General features: G+C 45.2%; 1 protein-coding gene across 2 annotated transcripts in view; it reads left to right on the top strand.

The window, feature by feature from the left end:
• The first annotated feature begins 272 nt into the window (after positions 1 to 272).
• Positions 273 to 20,921, top strand: part of CHST8 (carbohydrate sulfotransferase 8) — a 185,793-nt gene continuing 165,144 nt past the window's right edge. The window contains exon 1 of one of the 2 annotated variants that reach the window (XM_056361199.1): positions 273 to 610. The gene's annotated coding sequence lies outside the window, so the exon portion shown is untranslated. Of the gene's footprint in view, positions 611 to 654; positions 853 to 20,921 lie in introns of those variants that run through there. The other variant, XM_056361198.1, reaches the window with a different exon arrangement.

The raw sequence follows: 20,921 nt of genomic DNA, 5'->3' as shown, positions 1-20,921 counted from the left end.
CCTTCCCACACCGCTGTTAAATTGCAGACCGGAGGAGGACATGCCCGGCGGGATGCTCGTACCCACACCGAGGGGATGACAGGAACCTCCCTGCCCCGTTCCTCCCCACAGAGCCGGCAGCAGGACCGCAGGGCTTCCCCCAGCGCCCTGCCTGGGACCCCCCCCGCCGCCGCTGCCCCCCCGGGGGCTGCAATGCCTCGGGCAGACGCCCAGGCACAAGCTCCCGGCGCCGCTCCCCAGCAGGAGCCGTGTGCGCGCCTGTGCGCTCACACACACGGCGACACACGGCGACACACAGCCACGCTCCTCTCGGCAGCCCCCGTTCCGCACGCCGGCATTTGCCCTTCAGACAATGCATAATTCAGCAGCCTTGAAGGCGGCCGGGGGGGCGGCCGGCGCCGCCACAACGTGTCAAACTTGAGAAGCGAACGGCACCCCTGGAAAGGCGGCAGCGGCTGCACCGGCACCGGCACAGCCACCACCACCGGCACCGGCACCGGCACCGGCACCGCCCGCGCTCTCCCCGTGCGGCGGCGAGGGACGATGCGCCGAGGGCGCAGCAGGGCCGGGCCGCGCTCCCCGCCGGAGGCCGCCGCACCTGCTCCCGGAGGTGCGCAGCGGGGCGCGGGGCGGGGGCGCGGAGGCGGCCGGGGCGCGGCGGCGCGGGGGGGCGCGGAGGCGGGGAGGGGGCGGCGGCCTCTGCCTCCTCCGGGCGGGCTGTCCCGCTCCGCTCCCCCCTCCCCGCCGAGGATCGCCGGCGCGGAGCCGCGGCTGCGGCGCGCAGAGCGGCGGCGGGCGGGCGCGGCGCGGAGGATGCGCTGAGCGCGGCGAGGCGGCGCGGCCGCGGCGCAGGTCAGTGGCGAGTCCCCCGTCCCCGGGCCGGGCCGCGCCCCGCCGGTACCCCCCGCCCCGCCCGGCCGCTCCCCAACTTTTCCCCGCACCACTTCGGGAAAGTGCCCAAACTTGCGGCGGCGCCGCGCTGGGGCCCCTCGTCCCGCGTCCGTCCCCGCGGCGGCGCGACCCCTCCCCGCGGGGCTGCCCCCGGCCGGCGGCGCCGGTACCGGCGGGCTGGAGGGGCAGGTGCGGCGCGGGGGTGCCCGGGGCTGCGGCGCGTCGGGTGGGGCCGGCCCGGCCCCTCGGACACGGGGCTCCGCGGGGCGCCGGTGGCCCGGCTGCGGGTGAGGGACGGAGCCGGCGTCCCGGTGCGGGTGAGGGACGGAGCCGGCGGCCCGGTGCGGGTGAGGGACGGAGCCGGCGGCCCGGTGCGGGTGAGGGATGGAGCCGCGGGTGCGGCTCTGCCCCGGGCTTCGGTAACGCCGGTGCCAGGATCCGAAGCAAACTAGTTGCTAAATGCCGGCACCTCCCCGGGCTGGAAACCCCGTTCCCGGGGGCTCGGGCTGCGCGGTGTTAAGGCACTTTCCCGTGGCTGGAGCCGGTCCGCGGGGCGCCGGGGGCTCGCTGTAGCCTCCGGCCGCGGTAAGCCCCGCACCCCGCGCCCTGCCCGGTGGCACGGCCAGCCCGGACCTCGCACTGCCCCCGCACCTCGGGCCCGAGGAGCGCACGTACCCGGACCGCGGCAACAGACAACGAAGGGCAGCTCCGTACGGGGGTGTCTGCACGGGGTGCTGTGCCCCCCGGCCCGCGCCTGGCTGCCTGGTCGGGTTTTTAAGCTTTCTGAGGGGTTCGGCGAGCCCCTCCTTATCACGGCATCACAGCGCTGCTTTCCCTCTGTAGCCGACTTGCGTTGTGTGCGGGCAAAGAGGTTTAAAAACACCCAGAGTTGCTCTTTTTTTTTTTTTTTTTTTTTTGCGTTGGACACTTACCCTGAAATGCTTGTCCTTTACTGCAAGATTTAAAAGTTGCAGCTCCTCAGAGAATAGGCTGTATCTACCAGTACCAGCCAGGGAGGATGGATGGTAAACCTGAATGGTCTCCGAAGTGAAAATCATGAATGCAGTCGCTAAGTCCATTTTGTTTATTAATGATGCTCATCATTTGATGAAAAAGCGATCACCAGTTTAGCCCGAGAAGATTTCATTTTGTCAGGTGCCTGGCGTCTCATCAATTCCTTTCATGTCCCCGGGATTTTCTCTTTTCCAGGAGCAGGCCAGAACAGCTCTCTGTGTTGGGGATAACCGTTAAGCTCTCCTTTTGAATTCATGAGCTTCCAAATTAAACTTTTGCTGACACCTGCTACCTAGCCTGGTTGAGCAGAATGACAGTGTCACCCGGGCTGCTGGAGCTCTGCCACCAAGCCAAGTAAACAGCAAACAAAAATGGGTATAAAGTGCCTGGGCTAGGTCACACCGCGATTTGGGGGAGCTCTGGGAAACTGCGTCTACTGGAAATCTAATCAAAGTCTGCTCCTAATGGAGCAAACTTTCCGACAGCAATCACAGGCAGGAATTAAATCCATAGAGTAGATGGCAACGGAGATTAATAATCATCATCCCAATTAGCTGATGGAATCAAACAAAACAAAATGAGAGTAAACAGAAAGCTGCCTCTCCCTCCCCCTCAAATCTTGTCCCACCTTTATTTATCCGGTGTCACGGATCTCTCCTCAGCGTTGGTTTCAAGTGCCAAAAAATTTAGCAGGTGTCATAACATAAGGTCAAGACTTAATTATTTATATGGAGACATCAATCATCGTGTGGGGATGATTTATTTATAAATCACCAGAGCTGTAAAATGAGACAGTGAATTCCGATTTCCTCCTGCTCATTCCTGAAGGGGACCAGGAAGGTCCAAGCTGCCGCCGAGCGACCTTTGGAGCCTGCGGAAGTTTCTGCTGGGCCCCACACGGAGGAGAGTTTTCTACACCTTTTAAATCATGTAACCAAAATGTCACCAGGGAAATCTCATGCATATTTGCTACATCTCAGTAATGAACACTTACTGATTATGGATTATCTGGAGAATTTAGCTTTTTAAACATTATTCAAATTTTTATGTTTATGTAAGCTAATAAGACTGAGGAGATTCAGTAACTACTCTTTGCCTTATGGCATTTGAAAAGTATGTCCATTGGGCTTAGCTCAGCATCTTCCAGAATCACTTTTAAAATACTAAAATAGAATTTTTCTGCCTGAAAAAACCCACCCTATCTGTACTCAGTATAATGCTCTTTGCTCACAATTAATGCCAAAAAATCAATTTGCTAACATGCTTTTTATGTTTCTGCTGATCACAAACAGGATGGCACAGTAAAAGCTTTTATTGCCATCTGATTAGTCCACAGTGGTGCTAAGTAAATAGCTTGGGCTAGTACGGCTGCAAGACTCCTGTGCTGAAAGCAGCAGATTCAGAGGAGCGTGGGGTGCTGAGCACCAACCACAATCCTGCTCCGAGTCATTCAAATACATTTGTCAATTGTATGAGCAGAAGCAGGATCATCCCCGATAGCTGGACAAAGTACACTTTAGGGCGTTCATGAACCTCCTCCTCTGGACTTCTGAGGAAGGGTTAACTACAGCCAGAGTTTCTCAGAGATTTGTCCGTTTATTTATCTGTCAATTGAAATGGTGCTGCTGATCTAATTTACATGATTGTGCTTCAGACAGGGAGGTGATTAACACAGACTGAGTGAAACTGGTAAAAAAAAAAGGCAGAGTACAGAAAGAGTGAGATGGAAAGTTATGGTGAAAAGGAGCAGAGCTAGGAGGGAAGGTTTCCTTTGCTCTCCTATCATTATCTCGTAAAACTCTGTGTAGCACAAACCCATAAGCTTTAACATTAAAAAGGATGAGTTGAAGCATGAGGAGTATCCAGGGCAGCTTGTGATCCTTCTGAACTTCATGGCAGGACTGTATTTTGGCAAGAGCAAGTCAATAAGCTGTCCTGCACATCCATTACACTGTTCCCACTGATCTTAAAAGAAAACCATTTATCACTGTATTTCAGCGACAGAAACACTAAAATAATATTTCACTGGGTTTGTAAGAGGATGTAAATTATGGGTAAAACGATGGATGAGCTGGCAACATCTTCAAGAAACAATTAAGACATTAAGAGTGTGGGAAAATATTTTTAGGCATTAACCAATCAGGGAGAAAATCAGAATTTAGGACCTGATTCAGTTACAAGATGTTCCTTGAACACCCTCTGGATCTTGCCCAGAGCGTGTGAAAAATATGAAAGATTAATAGTATTTCTTGTAGGCAAGACCAGTCAGCTGCTTGTGTATTTTTATGTTATACTGGGTACATTTATAGCATTTAGTAATGCCAGCACTGTTCAATATAAAGAGTAACAGATGAATGTATCATGAAAGAAGGCACTGGCAAGGCAGGTGGGAAATGATTTCCAAAATATTGTAGCAACCAGGCTGGGAGAAACGTAGTGAGATGGTAAACATAATATACTAGACCTAAGTGGCTTTATCGAAAGCCAGGGTTAAAGCCTTAGGCTGAGGGCCACCGATGCAAGACTGAGCCCTACTCACACACCACATAGAGGAGGAAAGCCAGGACTCACTGTGTGCAAACCCCGGCAAAGACGGTTTCCACACCACTCTGTCCCCACTGCATCAGAAGGCAAAAGTGACGATGAAATCCCAGTTGAGTGCAAAGAGGAGAAAGGAGTGGAATGAAATTGTCATGGCTCAACTGCAAGGAACAAATCGCAGATTTCCCTAATCAGACAGATGATGCCTAACTAGGGCACAAAGCGAACCACGAAAGAAGGTGGCAGATTTCACAAATTAGTCATGGCAAAAATGGTGAATTTCACAGCTTGAAGTGAATTCATGTTATAGGATGAAACAGCACAAAGTGATTAAGAGCTCTAACTGATAGAAGTAATAAGCATGTGAGCCTTAGTCATCACGCAGCAGCCGACATTTCTCCTTGACTTCAGCTGAACCACTGGAGCAACACCTTCAGCCGCCTCCTGTTTACGGTGCAGAGTGGGAGTTGGTGGGGACAGCCACAACAAACAAGGTCCCATGGATGTTTCCGGGAGTTTTACGTCTCAGAGAGGTGCAACCACAGCAGTCCAACAGGAACTGGAGCAGCCACTCCACAGGGAGACGTTCTGCAGGCACGGTCTCTACTCCCAGCGCCACCACTGAAACCCGGAGCTGTGGCTTCAGCGGTGGAGCACATGCTGCGAGAAGAGCAACTCAGGGGATGGCAGGGCCCCCTCCTCACAGCACGAGCCCACGGGTGAAAAGCAGAGCAGGAGGACGCCTGAAAAAGGTTGGAGCAAGGTGGGGACACTGTTGCAGCACACTCCCTGCCATGCTGGGGACAACCTTCCAGGGCTGGCAATACTGCTTTTGGAGCCATTAGGCGCTGGCACGTGCCGCCTCACGGTAACCATGCCACAGCATGCATCCCGAATAGTAACCGAACATTAAGCAGCTCATTCAATGGCTTTCTTCTGAAAGCCACCCAATTTCCATTCTTTCAGGGGATAAAAACCAATGTCACAGCCTCTCTCACAGGTGCTGTTACATGACTCTTGCTGGCAAAACATTTCAATAGCTGTTACAGTGTGTTTTCAAGGAAAGCTGTGTTAACAGATATTGGAACCTTACCCTACCATTTGTACCCCTGCTTAGACAAAGATAAAAATTCTGGAGAAAAATGTCACTATTATGTCTTAATTATTTTGTTTGAATGTATGCTCTTCTATCATAGTTATTGAAAATCCATAGAGCAAAATGGAAGCAAAGTGAGCTAATACCAACCAGGACGAGGCTGCCCGGCAGATTTCCTCCTCCAGCAGCATAAGCCTCCTTCGAACCCTTTCCCCTTCGTGGCAGACTGCTGCCCAGCCTCCGCCAGCCCCCCGGCAGCATGCCCCAGAGCAGCGTGGCTTTGCAGGCTGCCAGGAAGGTTAACAAACCCCGGCACTGGCAGACGGAGCTGAAACTGCGGCGGAGTCATGAACCCTTCAGAGAGCAGAGCCTGCCAGCTTTCCTCTGTTTATTGAGGGTGTTCCAGCATAGCCAGGTCCACTAAGCGCAGCTGTATTAACATCACACAGGGAGAGGGGAAGCTGTTGAAGCTGCCAGGACAGAAGCCATAGAGGAATGTGATGGGGCAGTGCCAGTTCCTTCAGATCCCACCTGGAAGTTATTAGCCATCCGCTGGAGGCGGCGGAGCACCTGCATCCCAGAATATCAACTGCGCATCATTTGCACAGAGCCCAGCTGAACCTCGGCTGGCCACTGCGTGGTCACAGCTCTGCTCCTCTGACCCAGAGTGAGCGGGAGAGGATTTTAAATTGCACACCAAAGAAACACCCTAAGAGGAATTGATCGCTCTTGAATGGGAAAACAAAGTTTGAAAAGAATTAACATTTCTAAAGCATTTCTGAAGGAATGCCCTTAGACTACTAGTAGGGAACTAGAAAGGACTTCAAAAAAGGGAGGGTGGGGAGAGGGGCCCTCTTCTGAATTGATTTTAAAACTTGGCAGATTTAAGAAACCTTCCAGTAACATTTTGCGGATCGATGCTAATTTGATGCATCGGAGCTCAGTGCTGTGCCAATTCACTGTCAAACTGATATTAACTAGGTATTTTTGGAGCATGTTTACAGCTCAAGGTCCATTAAATATGCAGACCTGACAATTATTGCACCTCCCTTAAAATACTTAATTTGAAATGTGTATCATAGCGTCCATAAACCGTCTTTCACTTTTCATCAGAAAGAAGCCTCACTCACTCGGAGGTGCAAGTCCTGGCTCCTGGAGAAGGGGCTGGAGGTTGTGCCGGCGCAGAAGGCAGGCAGAGAGGCTGACTTCTGTCTTCAGTGCTGCCAAAGAGCAGCACGACCACGACAAAACCTCCTAGGGCCTGACCTGCCAACCTCCATTCTTACAGTAACCAACCTCATGAAAGTCAGCTCATGTCAGTAAATGACACTCGTTGAGAGAGCAGTAATTACCTATGTTGGGAAAGGTGGCGGGATCAGTTACATCAACTTTCTGAGCGGTTTTTGAACCTGAATGCCTGCAATCTGACATCCACTTATAGCCAGGAGCTAAATGAAAGTCGCTTTGTTTTTTAACAGTTGCCACTTTGAGCCAAAGCCGCAGAAGATCCTGGTTTTTAAATCTGGGTCCCTTTAATACCTGCATAGAAATGGTTTGAGAAATGTTGGTTTCTCATTCTGTTCAGCGTGACCCTCAAATGCAAAAATTACCCCCTTCTGAGCTGGGAGATTCAAAGCAGTAGTTTTGAAGCTGGTGACATGTATACTTAGATGAGTAACTTTAGGCACCTATGTTTGAATATTTGATTTAATATGCTTTCATTTTTGTACCCAGCAACGGGGATACTACTTAGCTCAAAGATCAATTAATTTTTCTGTTGCTTTTAAGTTCTTTAATGAAAGATGTTATATCAGTAATTATTTAATATACTTTAACTTTCTTGCATGAGCTGCTTGATCTGCTTAAAGCATATAAAGCAGTATGAGCTGAATTAGTAAAATAAATTCAGAAATCTAACGGGTGAATCAGAAGTTAGACTAGTGCATAAGAAGGGATAAAAACTATGTTGCTCTTTCACTTGGCAAAAAAACCACACAGATTGTTGCTTTGTGAACCTTTGGATATCTCATTTCTTAGGGATCACAAAATCTATTTGTGAAAAGATCTATGAAATAAAGGAAGAAATTGTAAAAGTAGCATCCTGGTCGATAAAACATATGAATCTGCAGGCACATACACAGGAGGATGCCGTGAATCTTCTCTTTGTGTTGCAGTTCAGAAAAGCAGTTATTTTCTTCATTTTAGCAGATACCAAAGGCTCAGAGAAAGCAGTACTTACAGAATGCAGCCTGCCCTTTCTTGCAGCAGAAATGTATTTGCCTGGTTTCTCAAGTAAAAGAAGAGATAATCCTGTCCTAATCTGCCCTGACTGAAACTTGTTCATCCGGAGGTTATCACAGCACTGGGGTGTAAGGCGGAGAGTGCCCAACTGTTATTTCATCCTTGCATCTTCCACTCCAGAACCTGGGCTATCCAACACAGACTTCTACATCTGCTAGTTCGAGGGAAAGTTCCTTCCCTGCCATCTCTAAGATTTTAACAAATACTCAAGACATTTTTTTCTAGCTTTCCCTGAAAGTATACTTTATCACATTTGCATCCAAAAAACCCAACTCTGCAGCTATGGAAGCCAATTTATTACTTTTCTGACTTTTCTTCACAACAGCTATTCAGATCACAGTGTTAGTGTTTCTTGCTAATAATAGTCCCTTCCCTGGCTGCAAAGCTCTGAGTGTTTTAAAGAATCAGTTATAGAATAACTGATATAGAATAGCAAAAACCTCCTAGTTCTGGCTCTATGGTCCATCTGACGAAGCTGCTGCCCAATAAACTACGACTCTCGTCTGCCTCCCCAAGCCCGCCCCAGACTCTCCAGCATCTCTTCACCACTTTCCATCACCTAGCTTAGTGCCAAGATGGAAGGATGGCAGCTGTCTCAGCACTTAATGCCAGTATTCCTCCTTTGCAGACAAGGGGGGAGGGGATTTGCTTTCAAGCTTCCCCTTTTCCCACCGAGACTGACAATAACATTATCTCACATCTTTAAATATAGGTCTCAGAGTTAACAGTGCAACAGCCAGAGGCAGAGATTTTACGTTTACGATACAAATAATTTACATGGATCATTTCTTTTTTCTATTTTTTCAACATTTAAAATCTAAAGTAACTTTTGCATCCTTAAAATAATTAATTCATCCTTTTCTCATAAAAGCTATATTGTTTTAATGCTTTTGAATAGCACTGCCCATATTGTGTATGCTACAACTTCTGGAGGACTCAGCATATCCCCACAGCATTAGATACTGCATATGCACGTAACATACATGGGGGCCACTGCCCAAGGTGCCTATAGCTCACGTAAAGCTCTTCTAGTTCTGCACCTTACACAGAAGGTCTACAGCACCGATGGCAGTCTGTATGTAGTATCTGCGAGTAATAAATCGTCACACTTACCTGCGCTGTATTGTTCTAACTACATTGCTATTAACCTCCACTGCAGCATTTTTACTTCAGAATACTAGAATCAGCTTGTTGTTTCAACCTTTGGTTTACACTGGGAGAAACTTGAGCTTAGGTTAATGTCAAGAGTTTATCTGAGGTCTCTGCTATAATATCAGCATGTTGCTAGCACAGAAATTCATCTGGTTTTCATAAATATTAGATAGGGCTCTATCATCATCCTCATCATTATTTTGGGCCGGTTGGAAGAGGATCCCCCCACGATTGCAACCCATTTCTGAGTTGTCATGGAAAGTCAGTTGGTGATATTTCAATCAGTGTTCTTATAACAAATTCCATTCAAATTCTGTCTGAAAAGGGAGTTAAGGTTTCATCCTGCTGCTTAGAGAATGATATGCTAAATGCAGCTTCCCATGGGCTTGGCTGCAGTCCAGCGCTTCGTAATTTATAGTTCTCCTTCCCTATTCTGGCTGTGACCTTGGGACCTAACTCTGAAGTTCCCCCAGCTACCGGCACTCTGTAAAAATGCCGGCCCGGAGCCCTCGGCACCTTCCCACCCAAGACATGGCAGCAGCAGGGCAGCTCTCGGTAAATCCAGGGCAGCAGATCACCAGCGCTCCGGCACACAGGCAGGTGGGGAGCAGGGAGCCAAGGGGAGTGCTCATTTTCTCACTTTTACTAATAGGACCAAATCATGGAACATTGTTCTTAAATGACAGAAATTATTAGCTAACTTCAAAGCATGAAACGCATTTACAGAAGAGGTTTAAATTATATTAGCCAAAGGCATTTTCTGTAGAGACAGCCACAAAAAGCTCTAATTGGAGATCTCCAAACAGCTGTTGTCCCTATGTATTTATATTGGAAAAATAACTTGAAAGATTATGTTAACATGCAATTAAAAAAAAAAAAGTTTTAACATTATTACTGATCTTATTGATAGCATACTGGGGGTGCCTAAGATGCTTTACTGAGAAATGTGTGTCCATAGCAAGAGGAGCTGACAACCCAGATTCTAACATGCCATTTTTAACAGAAAAATTGTGTAATTGAGAGAAGTTATTACCCCTTGAAGATTACATTCATTATAAATTGTAACAGAGATATGTCTTCAGAATGACTGTAGTTCCCTTCAGTTAAAATAGCTATTCAGAAATACGATCGTTTGAGCTTATGTATGTAACTGTGGATTGTTTCAACAAAGTTATTGAAGGAAAGCAACTTTGAGGAAGGTACAACAGACCCACGCAGCTCTCTTGTGACTTTATTCTTTCCAGACTTTCCAAGGACGTACCTTCTGGAAATACTTATTTGCATGTACATATCTGGATTTCTTAGGATGGGGAATTCTTTTAAAATAAAGAAGGGTGACTTTTAAAATCATGATTTTAAAAGTCTTTTAGATCTGTTATTTCACCGGTAATTGTCAGGGATTTTCAGTACAGCAAATGATACAGATTTACCTTTAAAACCAAAGAAAACTGAAACTTCATCGGTTTTGATTTTCAGAGTGTTGTGTCTGATCTTTTTAGTGATTGGCATTTACCATAAATGAACCTGCTCTGTAACCTGGTCATACCCCTGACTTAACATAGATCTCTTTTGAAAACACTTCTTCTATTATCTGAGAATTATTACATTAAGTAGTTCTTTGTAAACAAGAAACCAACAAAACCAAGAAACTCCCTCTGCAAGATGCTCATCACTAAGATAGCTCTGGTAAAACATTCATCATCTTTCTGGATCAATCTAAAAAGTGGTGGCTCTCAACTGGAGAACTTCAGCAGAGATTCATTAGGCTTTTCTGTTTCACTAACACCACAACTAAAATGAAACTATTTAAATGGTACAAAATTGTTTCAGATACTACGTCCCTACACCAGTGCTTCTTCTGGCCTCGCAGTAAAGATGCAGCAGGCTCACATTTAGTGTAACCCGTCTGCTTTTGTACGATGTGCTGCCGCCTCTTGTTTTCCCCCAGTCCCGCAAGCACGGGTGGCAGCCACCGAGCAGCCGTGCAGTGATGCTCCATGTGTGCTTCATTGTAAAGAAAGCACCAAGACAGGGGTGTCATGCAAAAAGACGTCTCTTCTCTGGCAAGTTAGGGGCAATGCCAAGTGAGATTTGTGGAAAGGCCCTTAGACGGCCACAGTGCTCTGTGTACAGATATCTTTGCTGTGGTTCCCTGACGGGAAAGGGCAACAGGCAGCATTTATGAAAGGTTTCTATATAAGAGGTTTCTGTGCTATACACTGAGTATTTATTCTGGCAGTGGCTCTGTCAGCGTGCCGTAAACCACCCTGGGTACCGGTTGCTGTGTACCTGGGAGTTTGACTAGATGCCAACCAGCGGCCAGCTCTGTGATAACCGTGTATCATCTTGCAGCAGGACCCCACACCCACGGGTAGCAGCAGCCCTCCTGCTTCCTCCCACACTCCTCCGAGTGACAGGACCCCGCCTCCAGGGTGTCTTCTGGACTGTGAACTTGCTGTCATTTATTATTAGCACACCTTACGAAGTGTGCTAGGCACACGTTGGAAACACCTTTCTCTCATGTGTTAGAGAATTAGTATCAGCCTGTCTCAGACCTGGCTGACCCCGTTCCCTTGCATTCTAGGGCAAAAAGAAGTAGCAGGGAGATCTTGGGCAGTGGGGAGCCACCACCAGAGCTCATAGGGTCCTACTCACTCAATTCCTCCAGGAAAAGCCTTGTCTTCAAACAGTCCCACTCAGCCCTGGAAATCTCCTCATTCTTTTAATGGAGACCATCAGAGTTTGCTTGAGGTGCTCCGAGCAGAGGCAGGGGTTTCTTCCAACTTTTCAGTTTTGCAGAGAATTTTTTATATGATTATTGGTGTTGTTCATGCAAACCTCCAGCTCTTCATCCTTAAGTGACTTTGATATTTCCTTCTATAATCCATCATTACCAGCAGCCCTCTTGGCTGGACTTGCCTTAGTTACAACCGCTCCTTCTTCCTGCTGTTCTTCTGACTCCTCTGTCAGCGGGATAGAAAGCCAGACTCAGTAAGAGGGGACAACACGGAATTCATCTGTGTTTGGATAGGAAGCAGGGGGTGCATGATGGATAAAGGAAATATGTAAGAGCAAGCAACAGAGGAAGCAGCTGGGCTAGTTCAAAGAAACAGCTCTGCCTTGTAGTTCATGTAGTGCTAGATGACATTACCTGGAGCACAGCCTGTGAGACCACGAAGTACTCTTTCAATCTGATCTGGCTCTTGCGTGTGTCTGATTAAAGCGTCTCTCTCTTTCTTCCAGTGATGTGCCATCTCACTAGTTGCATAAACCTGGCAGTTATGCTACACTGGGCACTTTCCCTGTCCAGCTATTAAACTGCCCTTTCGCTTTCTTTTGTCAGGGCTTCTTTTCCCCCCTCTTAATATCTCACCTAAACTTTTTCTTTCTTAGCTTCAGGCCATTGCTCCCTGGCCTACAATTTTCTGAGACTGTGAATAATTCCCTCCCTTCATTTCTATTGTTACCTTGAAGGTATTTATAGACTGTGATCATGTTCCCCCTGAGCCATCTCTTTCACTGGACTCTATGAATTTAGCTTTCTCAGCCTCTTCACACGTTATGTTCTCTAATCCAGGTATCATTGCCCTCCTTTGTTTTCATTTTCTTCTTTTGAAGGTTGGTTACCAGAAATACACAGCATCATGGTTTCACATGGCTGTTATTCATATTGATACACATGCGCTTCCCCCAGTCAGCTGTACTTTCTTACCCAGAGGGGCTATTTTTGTTTATATTGGTTTACTTTATGAAATTATCTCTCTCCTCTCCAAATTTAATTTTGCAAATGAAGATATACCACATAACTCTCCCTTTTGCTGCCAAGGTATCAACAGAAGACAAGGCTAAAGAAGACAACTGACCGTAAAGACTCCTAAGGTCAATTTTTGTTTGCTGCAAAAACCTTGCCAGCGTTAGGAGTAGCCTTCTGCACAGGGCAGCTGTGCGCATGGGAGGAAGGGCTGTCCTCAGGATGATGCCTGCACCCTGTGTAAGGACCTCTCTGCCATTCTGGAAAGTAAAATCAGGTGTCTGCCCCCAGCCATGCAGTTTCTCCATTTAGCATGGTCTTCTCTGCTTCGAGTCAAACAGTAATTTCTGTCCTACGGAAAATTGTAATTTTGGTTTCTTTTAAGATTAAATAACCTCAATTTTAAAACTTGTAACGAAATACTAAATTCTGGGGAAGGAAATTCAGTTTGGGGGAAGTAGAAGTGCTCCATGTAGATAGTTTTTACCTAACCTAGGTACTGTGATTTGGCTGTACTGACCTATCTCCCCTAGTAAGCTCTCGGCTCAGCTCATCAGCTGCGTGCCCCACAGGCAGTGCAGGTCCCAGCCCACCCTGCCCTGAGCTGTCCTCAGCAAACCCCCCGGCTCGGCCCGCCGCTGGGCTCCACCATGCAGCACTGCCTCTCTTCTGCTTGCTGCTTTTTCTAAAGTTTATAACAAATCTACAAATGACAAATGTAAAAAGCCTCAGGAAAAGGTTGTATCACATCGTGGAAAAGGAGACCATGCCTGGGAGTGAGACCTTTGTAAGAGGGAAGAATTACAGCTCCCCCAGAGCAACAGGAAGGTTGAGATGAAGGGAGAAGTTTGAACCTAAATTTGTAAAAATATGCCATATTAAGCAAAGTCGAAGTACTGGAAGATGGAAAAAACTTCCTACACTGTAGCATGTGTGGCTCTGTGGATGTGCCCAGGATTAGATTTCTGCACATCTCCTGCTCGGTCTGATGCCTGTCTAGAACTGGACACTAATGATGTCCCTTGTAAGACAGAATAATCTATCAAACTAACCAGTACTTCTCCAGCTTCTTCCTTGTGCTTCCCCATCACTCTGTACCCATCCCTTGTTTTTACTAAGTTCTTTATTGTTTGAAACAACTGTCTCTTCTTGTCCTGGGCTTGTACTGGATTTGCAATTAGGATCTCAGTTCTGAAAAATTATGAGGAAAAAAATTACCTGTAATAATATTACTGTGTTTAAAATAACCAATTCTTAGTTCTACCTCAGTTTATTGAAAAAACCCCAAACCTCCAATAACTAATAATAGCAATGCTTATGAGCACTGCTGTCATAAAGGACATGAAAAACCTCCTAAAAGATCTCCTATTTTCATACTGTATAAATATTTATTCTTAGCAATATCGTCCATCTTACTAGCACTTCACCTCACTCTGTTTTGGCAGAGCCATGACAGGCTTCATATATGTCATATATGTCCACAATACAAAGTGGACAACCAACATCTGCAGGTCTCATATCTGTGAGAATTAAACTCTGAATCATTTTTCTGTTCAGAGGTTGAACCAAAATTAGCGGGGGAAGGAACTGCTTCAGGTATGTCCAAAATACAAGTGTTTCATTATTATCACTGAAACAGAAATCTTCAAAATAAAAAATATTTCCAATTGATATATCTTTTTTTGCTTACAAGTATCAAAGTAAAACATTTGTGGTTGGGTTTTTTAAGTTTAGAGTAATTTGAAAGATGTTTAGTCAGTTGCTACCCACATTTTAAAAAAAGAACATGCAGTTCAATTTACAAATACTGTGTAAATAAAAGATCCCAGCAAGGTTTAGGAAGAATTACAAGAAATTATAATCTCCTGCCTTTCAGAGAATCAGTGTTTTTAACGGACACCAAAATGCACGCTGGAAATAGGCTGCTGCTGCTGCTTCTTGTAGTTCATTACTAAATGCAAAATGTTTGAAATATGCATTGTAAGATGACTTTATTTTCATTTTCCCAGCAGAGACATTGACAGGTCCTGGATGATACTGCACTGAACTGTCCTCTTTAATGACATTTTCTTTTTAATAATCATTGATCCACACAAATTTGTCAGTTCGTAAATAGGTGCTCATCACTCACATTGCCTGTGAGAGCTCTGTCAAGGGCTGAGCACGGCACAGAGGATCTCCAGCTATGCAGGTCTGCCACGTAATCATATGATATGTTGGATAAGATTTGGATTCTAATTTTTTGTGGCTGTTCTAAATACAACAGTGTACCAAAATACCATGTTTTTTGTCCCTGTGCGCTGATAGCATTCAGAAAGGGAAGTTAAAATCCTGTGATGAAACATAAGTAAAATAAACAAATTTGAGAAGCAGTATTTCCTGTCTGTCCCCAAGAACAAGAACCTTTTCTCTCTACCTTCACCCTGTTTGGACCAAAATGCCAACTTTTTTCTTAATTTACTGTTTAAAAGATTGGCCAGCCCAGCCCAGTTCTTCATGCAGTAGGAACACAAAGGTCTTTTGACCCTTCAGCGGATGACAGGGTGGGCTTAGTCTGGGCAAGTGGAGCAGAAGCACAGCCTGGACCCCCAGTGTGAAACTTAGTCCCAGACCCAGGGGGCACACTGTGCTCTTTGCTTACGGAGCAGGAGGGGCGAGCTCATGAAAGGCAGGGGGTGAAGCAGGGCAGGGGGAGTCTGAGGAACACACGGTCGGGTCCATGGTAAGACACTGATCCATTAATTGGTTTTGCTTTCCCTGATCTGTCACTGGACCTTGCTCTCAGCGTAGTCAGTCCTGTATACCCTGCCAGACACCACAATAACTGCCAAAATACACAAAATAAAATCAGGCAATGACAGCACAATGTGCAAATAAAATCAGGCAATTACAGCACAATGTGCAAATGCTAAAGGCAAGGAAAGAGGGATCTGGGTTGTCCAGAGGTTCTGGTGAGGCAAAGGGGGGAAAAGCATGCAAGAGGAAGGTGTAAATTTGAGAGCAAGAGCTGAGACTTCAATGTAGGTGTGGGAAGGAGCCAGACAAGCTAAAAAGAGACCTGCCATCCATACCCCAAGGGATTCGTGGAGAACAGGAGGCTGCCCAGCCATGACCGTCTCCTTTCAAGGAGACCAAGGAAGATGGGAACAGTTTGCAGCAATTCCCAGTGGCAGGGACGGGGTATTTCATGAGGCTCCTGCAGCCAGGACCCTGGATCGATCAAAGCATAGCAAAGCCTTGCTTTTCCCTCTCACTGCCCTAGGTCTTGTCCTCAAGTCACCTCAAACGTTACAAAAGCAAACACCTGCTGGAAATTAAATCACAACTTCTGGTATAAAGGCACACATGAAGCCCTGAAAAACCATTGCTGACATCACAAAATCACGTCTTAGAGGGTCTGGTGCTAAGGGGCAACTGTACCTTCCAGCTGTTGTACAGAGCCTTGTGGGGCATAATCCTCTTTACAACTTTAGGAAGAAAAGAGATCAACGCTGTAGTATGACTTCTTTCCTGAATCTTACAGGAAAAAGAGATAGGGAAGAAAACAGTCCTTTAGCAGCAAATACCCTTGAATAGGGGAGGAGTCCTTTAGGATTCTCCTAGATACCACTACTGCATTTATTCCTTTTCCAGTCATTCCCAATGACCTTCACAGACTACCACCCCCTTACAACAGCACTGTTCACAGTCACATAATGCTCTGTTCTCTCCTGTTCCTTCCCTCAGCATTTTCCCTGAGCCGGTATCCCTGGACAGGAGGAAGGTTTACAGTTCTTCCTCCCTTTTCATCTTGTAAGCTGTACCCTGATCGCATTCTCTGCTGCTACACAAACAATAAACCAGGCACCCGAGCATGGTTGATCTTAGGAATATTCCACTTCTCTGGCAGAGTTTAGGTCAGGTGGTAATTTTGGGTGAGGTATCATCTGCAAAGACGACAAATGCAAGAAACAATCTTTCCCCCAGCAAAGGATAAACTAGATGACCCAAGTGATTTTCTGTGTCACTACTATCTATGTTTCTATTATGGAATAAACCACTGGACAAGGAGAAGGATTTAACACTTTGACTGTAGTGATGGATACTACCAAAGAGCTCAACTTGGCTTTTATAAGGGGCAGTGTGTGTCCAGCAAAATAGCAGCATTTCTCTTCTGTACAGACAATCTGTAGAGCATAGATAGATACCTGAAGGGTATCGCAGATTGCAAAGATGGCTCAGGTGTTGAATACCTGGATGAGCTTAAGAGGTAAATTACGGCTTTCTTTCCTTAACTTCAGCCTTTCTGAGATGTATTTCAGTCTGGAGCAAATTCTTAGGACTTGTGTACTGTCCATGCAGCTCTAGAAATGCTAAAGTAGGGAGAGGGGAGTTCAGAGGAAATGCATGGGTTACAGCATTGCCCTTCCCTGGAAGCCTGGGGACTGCCTCAAGCCTGAAGCATGTTCCCAGGCTGCCCGTTACCCATCTCAGGACAGGAAGAAAGCTGAACTGGTGCCAGCCAAAAACTCCTCCGCCAAACAGTCTGTTATTAAGATCCTGTTCATGACATGGTAAAGGTCTTACAGGTCAGTCTGTTTTACTTTTTAAATGCGAATACCCTTGTCCAGCTCTTACCAACAGCAAGCTACCAGCTCTCAGCCTCATATATATGCTTTTCTAGGTGTCTGAAGAAAAAAGAAGCCTGAGTGGGTTCAACAAAGGGAACCAAAGATAATTATGTTTATAATTTATAAATATGAAGGTGACTTGTGGATGTTTATACTGCCCAGAAGGAAAAATGTTGTTAAAGGGAACCAGACATCTCAATCCTACAGCATTCTATTTTTTTCCGTGAAATAAAACTCCATGGTATGAGTGAATAGTTTTTTTCTGCTGTTAGCCCCTCAATTCTATGAAGAATATCTTGAATGTTATTTCCTTGCCTCTTTTTTTTTTGTTTTTTTTGTTTACCAGACACAAAAAATGCTTCACTTAAAACTCCATTGTAGTCAGTGAGTGTCTCTAGCTGACACTGGATAACATTGTCATTATGATTTAGGGTCTCACTGATCATGCTTTATTATTTTTGTATTTTGCAGAAGGTTTTAACTCTCATTTTGTGTGTTCATTGAATTGTTTACAGTGAAGGGGCTCTCAGTCTCTACTGCCATACTAAAAGGAAATAGAGGAGAGCTTGCTGTTATTACCATGCAAGCTAGACAGTCTGAACAGTGCCTTTTAGCCAGATGTAAATCCACAATTATAAATCACCATGGGAAGGCGAATGGCAATCACTGCATTTTGATATATTGCCACAATACTTTTCATATAAATATACTGACCAGAATAGGGAATTTACGTGTATTTTCTATGTCTTTATGCAGTAAACATATCTCTTCAGAGCACTATTTGTGCTAGAAGTCAAAAAGTATCTCTGAGTAAGAACTACTCACAGAAGAAAGAAGAGATAGTGCCAGGCTTATGCACAGCAGAAGGATAAAAAAAATATGCTGCATGGCATAACAGTGTAGGGCTGTATAATTTCTACAGATTGGGATGTACAGCATGTGTAGTTGTGTTCATGTAGCGCATAAGTAGTTCCCCCCGCTTCAAAGAGAAGGGCTGTCCCGGGAGCTATGGGGCAATCCAGAGTTTTAGTTCCTCCTTTTCCATAGACTTCAGTGGTATTTTCTGCAAGTCACTTCATTTCATTGCGCCTAAGTTTCTTCATCTGTAAAATAAATCCTTCAAATACAATTGGATCAGCTTCATACAGCAAATTACATCCGATGCTGAATCATGTCTTTTATCTCTCTATCTGCCTGCTTATTTTTATTGTGAGCTCCTCAGGGCAAAGACTATCTCTTGAAGTCTCATATATAATAAAAGTGTCTTTAGCACCACCGATCCCATTCTCTGGGACTGGAAGCTTACTGTAATAAAAATAAACAAATGCGATCAGCCACTGGAATTAAAATAAAGCATCCAAACCAGAGAAAATCTATAGTTATGACCCTCTTTCATGAATATACTAGCCCCCAAAACAGATACACTGTTTAGGTGCATCCCTGGACAGATGTAAAACACTGGCTGCACTTCAGGCTTTGGCCAATTGGAAGTGTTAAGAAAAAGGAGGTTTCTTGCCACAGCAGAGCCATTGAGGAATAAAATAACAAACATCATAAGCTAGGAAATGGGGTACTCAACAGTTCAATGGTCTTAACAAGAGACTGGAAAGGAACATTAATCTTCCCGAACCCCTGTTTCCAAATGTAGGTACAGGTTGGTGAGTCTAAACATTCCTGAGATGGACAAAAACCTAAGAAGGGATTTTTCTTGTGATACAGACACATTGGGGCAGGGAGGGGGGGAGCGGTATCTGGGAGAGAGCGCCAAGAACACAAACAGGTCTGCCTGTTCCTTGAGCCAGGGCTACCAGCCAGGTTTTGTGGCATGCCCACATAGCATGGAAAGACTCATTAGAAGAGTGTTTTCTTAGAGGACAGAAGCTGAAATCTTGTTCTTCCTGAAAATGTCATCTCCTGATACAGAACAGAGATACAGCCTGAATGGCAGTATGACAGGGATTTGGTCTGCTGAGCAGTTTCAGAGCGTGTTTACCATACTTCACCTGGTCAAAAAACTGAAGAATGGCCAAGATGGAAATATTTTCTTTTTTAACACCTAGATTTGATAGCTCTGAGCATTAATTACAAATAAACACAGAGGAGCTAATAGGCTCATTAGGCTATAGAAACACTTTGAAAACTGTGGGAGGAGGTGCTGGATTGTTGAAGTCGGTCCCTTCAGTTTAAGCATGAGCTTTTTCCTCAGGCAAAACTTAGTGTCTCCCACCAGAGTCTGGTTAAAAGTCCTGAACCCAGGGTTGTGCCTTAATAATAGGTTCATGATACATTGCTCATTATTTTTCATACATATTAAACTTATTTTGCTCCCAGAAGAGGTCTCTGAGGTCAGCAAACGCATTGTGATGCTCATTCCCTTTAACAGCATTAACACCTTACGTGAGAGTCATTTCTGCATTTTTGCTTCCTGTGCCTACATTTTAAAGGACATTATTTTCTTCCAGCAAAATATTTCAGTTCTTGCAATCAGTGCTTGTTTTTGTAAATTAAAGAATGAATTCTGCCAAATTGTTCTCCTCCTTTTCTGTCTTCCAGGGTTATTTTCAATGTAGCTTATGCTACTGTCTGTATATCTACTGTGTGCTTTACAAGAAAATGAAATCATTACACACAACACAAATTACTAGGCCTCTTTCATAATCACACACTCTTAATTGGCATGTAAGCACTAAGATCACTGTAATACATGCAGTAAAATGTCTCCGACTCATTTTTTTCTCCCAGGTTTAAAGGTCAACAAGAATATTTTTCTTTAATTTGACAGGCACACAAGAAATAATGCAAGACTCATTTATGGTCAGGTAATGCACAAAGAAATCTATAAATCAAGCTAAGGGGAATATTAGATCATGCTCATATCTGAACCCATCTGGCTTAGTTCACAAAAATCAATATGAGGCAGAGAGCTCAGTATTACTCATGATTTATGCTCTCGCATCTAAGGGGAGAAACATTTGCAATTTTTAAGTCACTTCATCTGAAACAAAAGGATATGAAAAAGAAACTACAGTTGGCCATTACAACATAGGCATTAGGTAACTAATCTGATGACAGATTATAGCTGCTGGAGGAAGGGATGATTCTAGTGGTTTCATTCCACTTAATGACTCAGCACCTTTAGTATTTTGATCTTCCTTCCCCCAAAGGTGTATTAGCACAAAGCTATTAAGAATAAAATTAGCTAGATTTCCACGTGTTTGATTTTTGTAGATGAATTGCAATTGATAGTTCTCGGGCACAGTACCATTAGAAAATATAGCGTACTGTAACATACATAACATACAGCTTTTCTTCACTGTCTTTCTTCAAATATTACTTTCACCAATAAACCTCACACCTAAAACATATCACGGCCAAATATTAATCCTACCCCATATACCATAACATATTACACATGTAAGCTTTTGATCCTTTTGTGAACATCCAGGATTTACATGAAAGCTTTCTACCTATATAGTACATGTCTCAACTAAATAAAATCTCCAGCTGCCCTTAAGTTCAGCCTCCCCAAGAGGCAGGATGAAAAGTGTCAGACTGCGTTGCAGTA

This window comes from Falco biarmicus, chromosome 15 (assembly GCF_023638135.1).
Source record: "Falco biarmicus isolate bFalBia1 chromosome 15, bFalBia1.pri, whole genome shotgun sequence".
Classification (NCBI taxonomy): domain Eukaryota; kingdom Metazoa; phylum Chordata; class Aves; order Falconiformes; family Falconidae; genus Falco; species Falco biarmicus.
The sequence above is the reverse complement of the archived record's forward strand: the minus strand, read 5'-3'. Positions and strand labels throughout refer to the sequence as shown.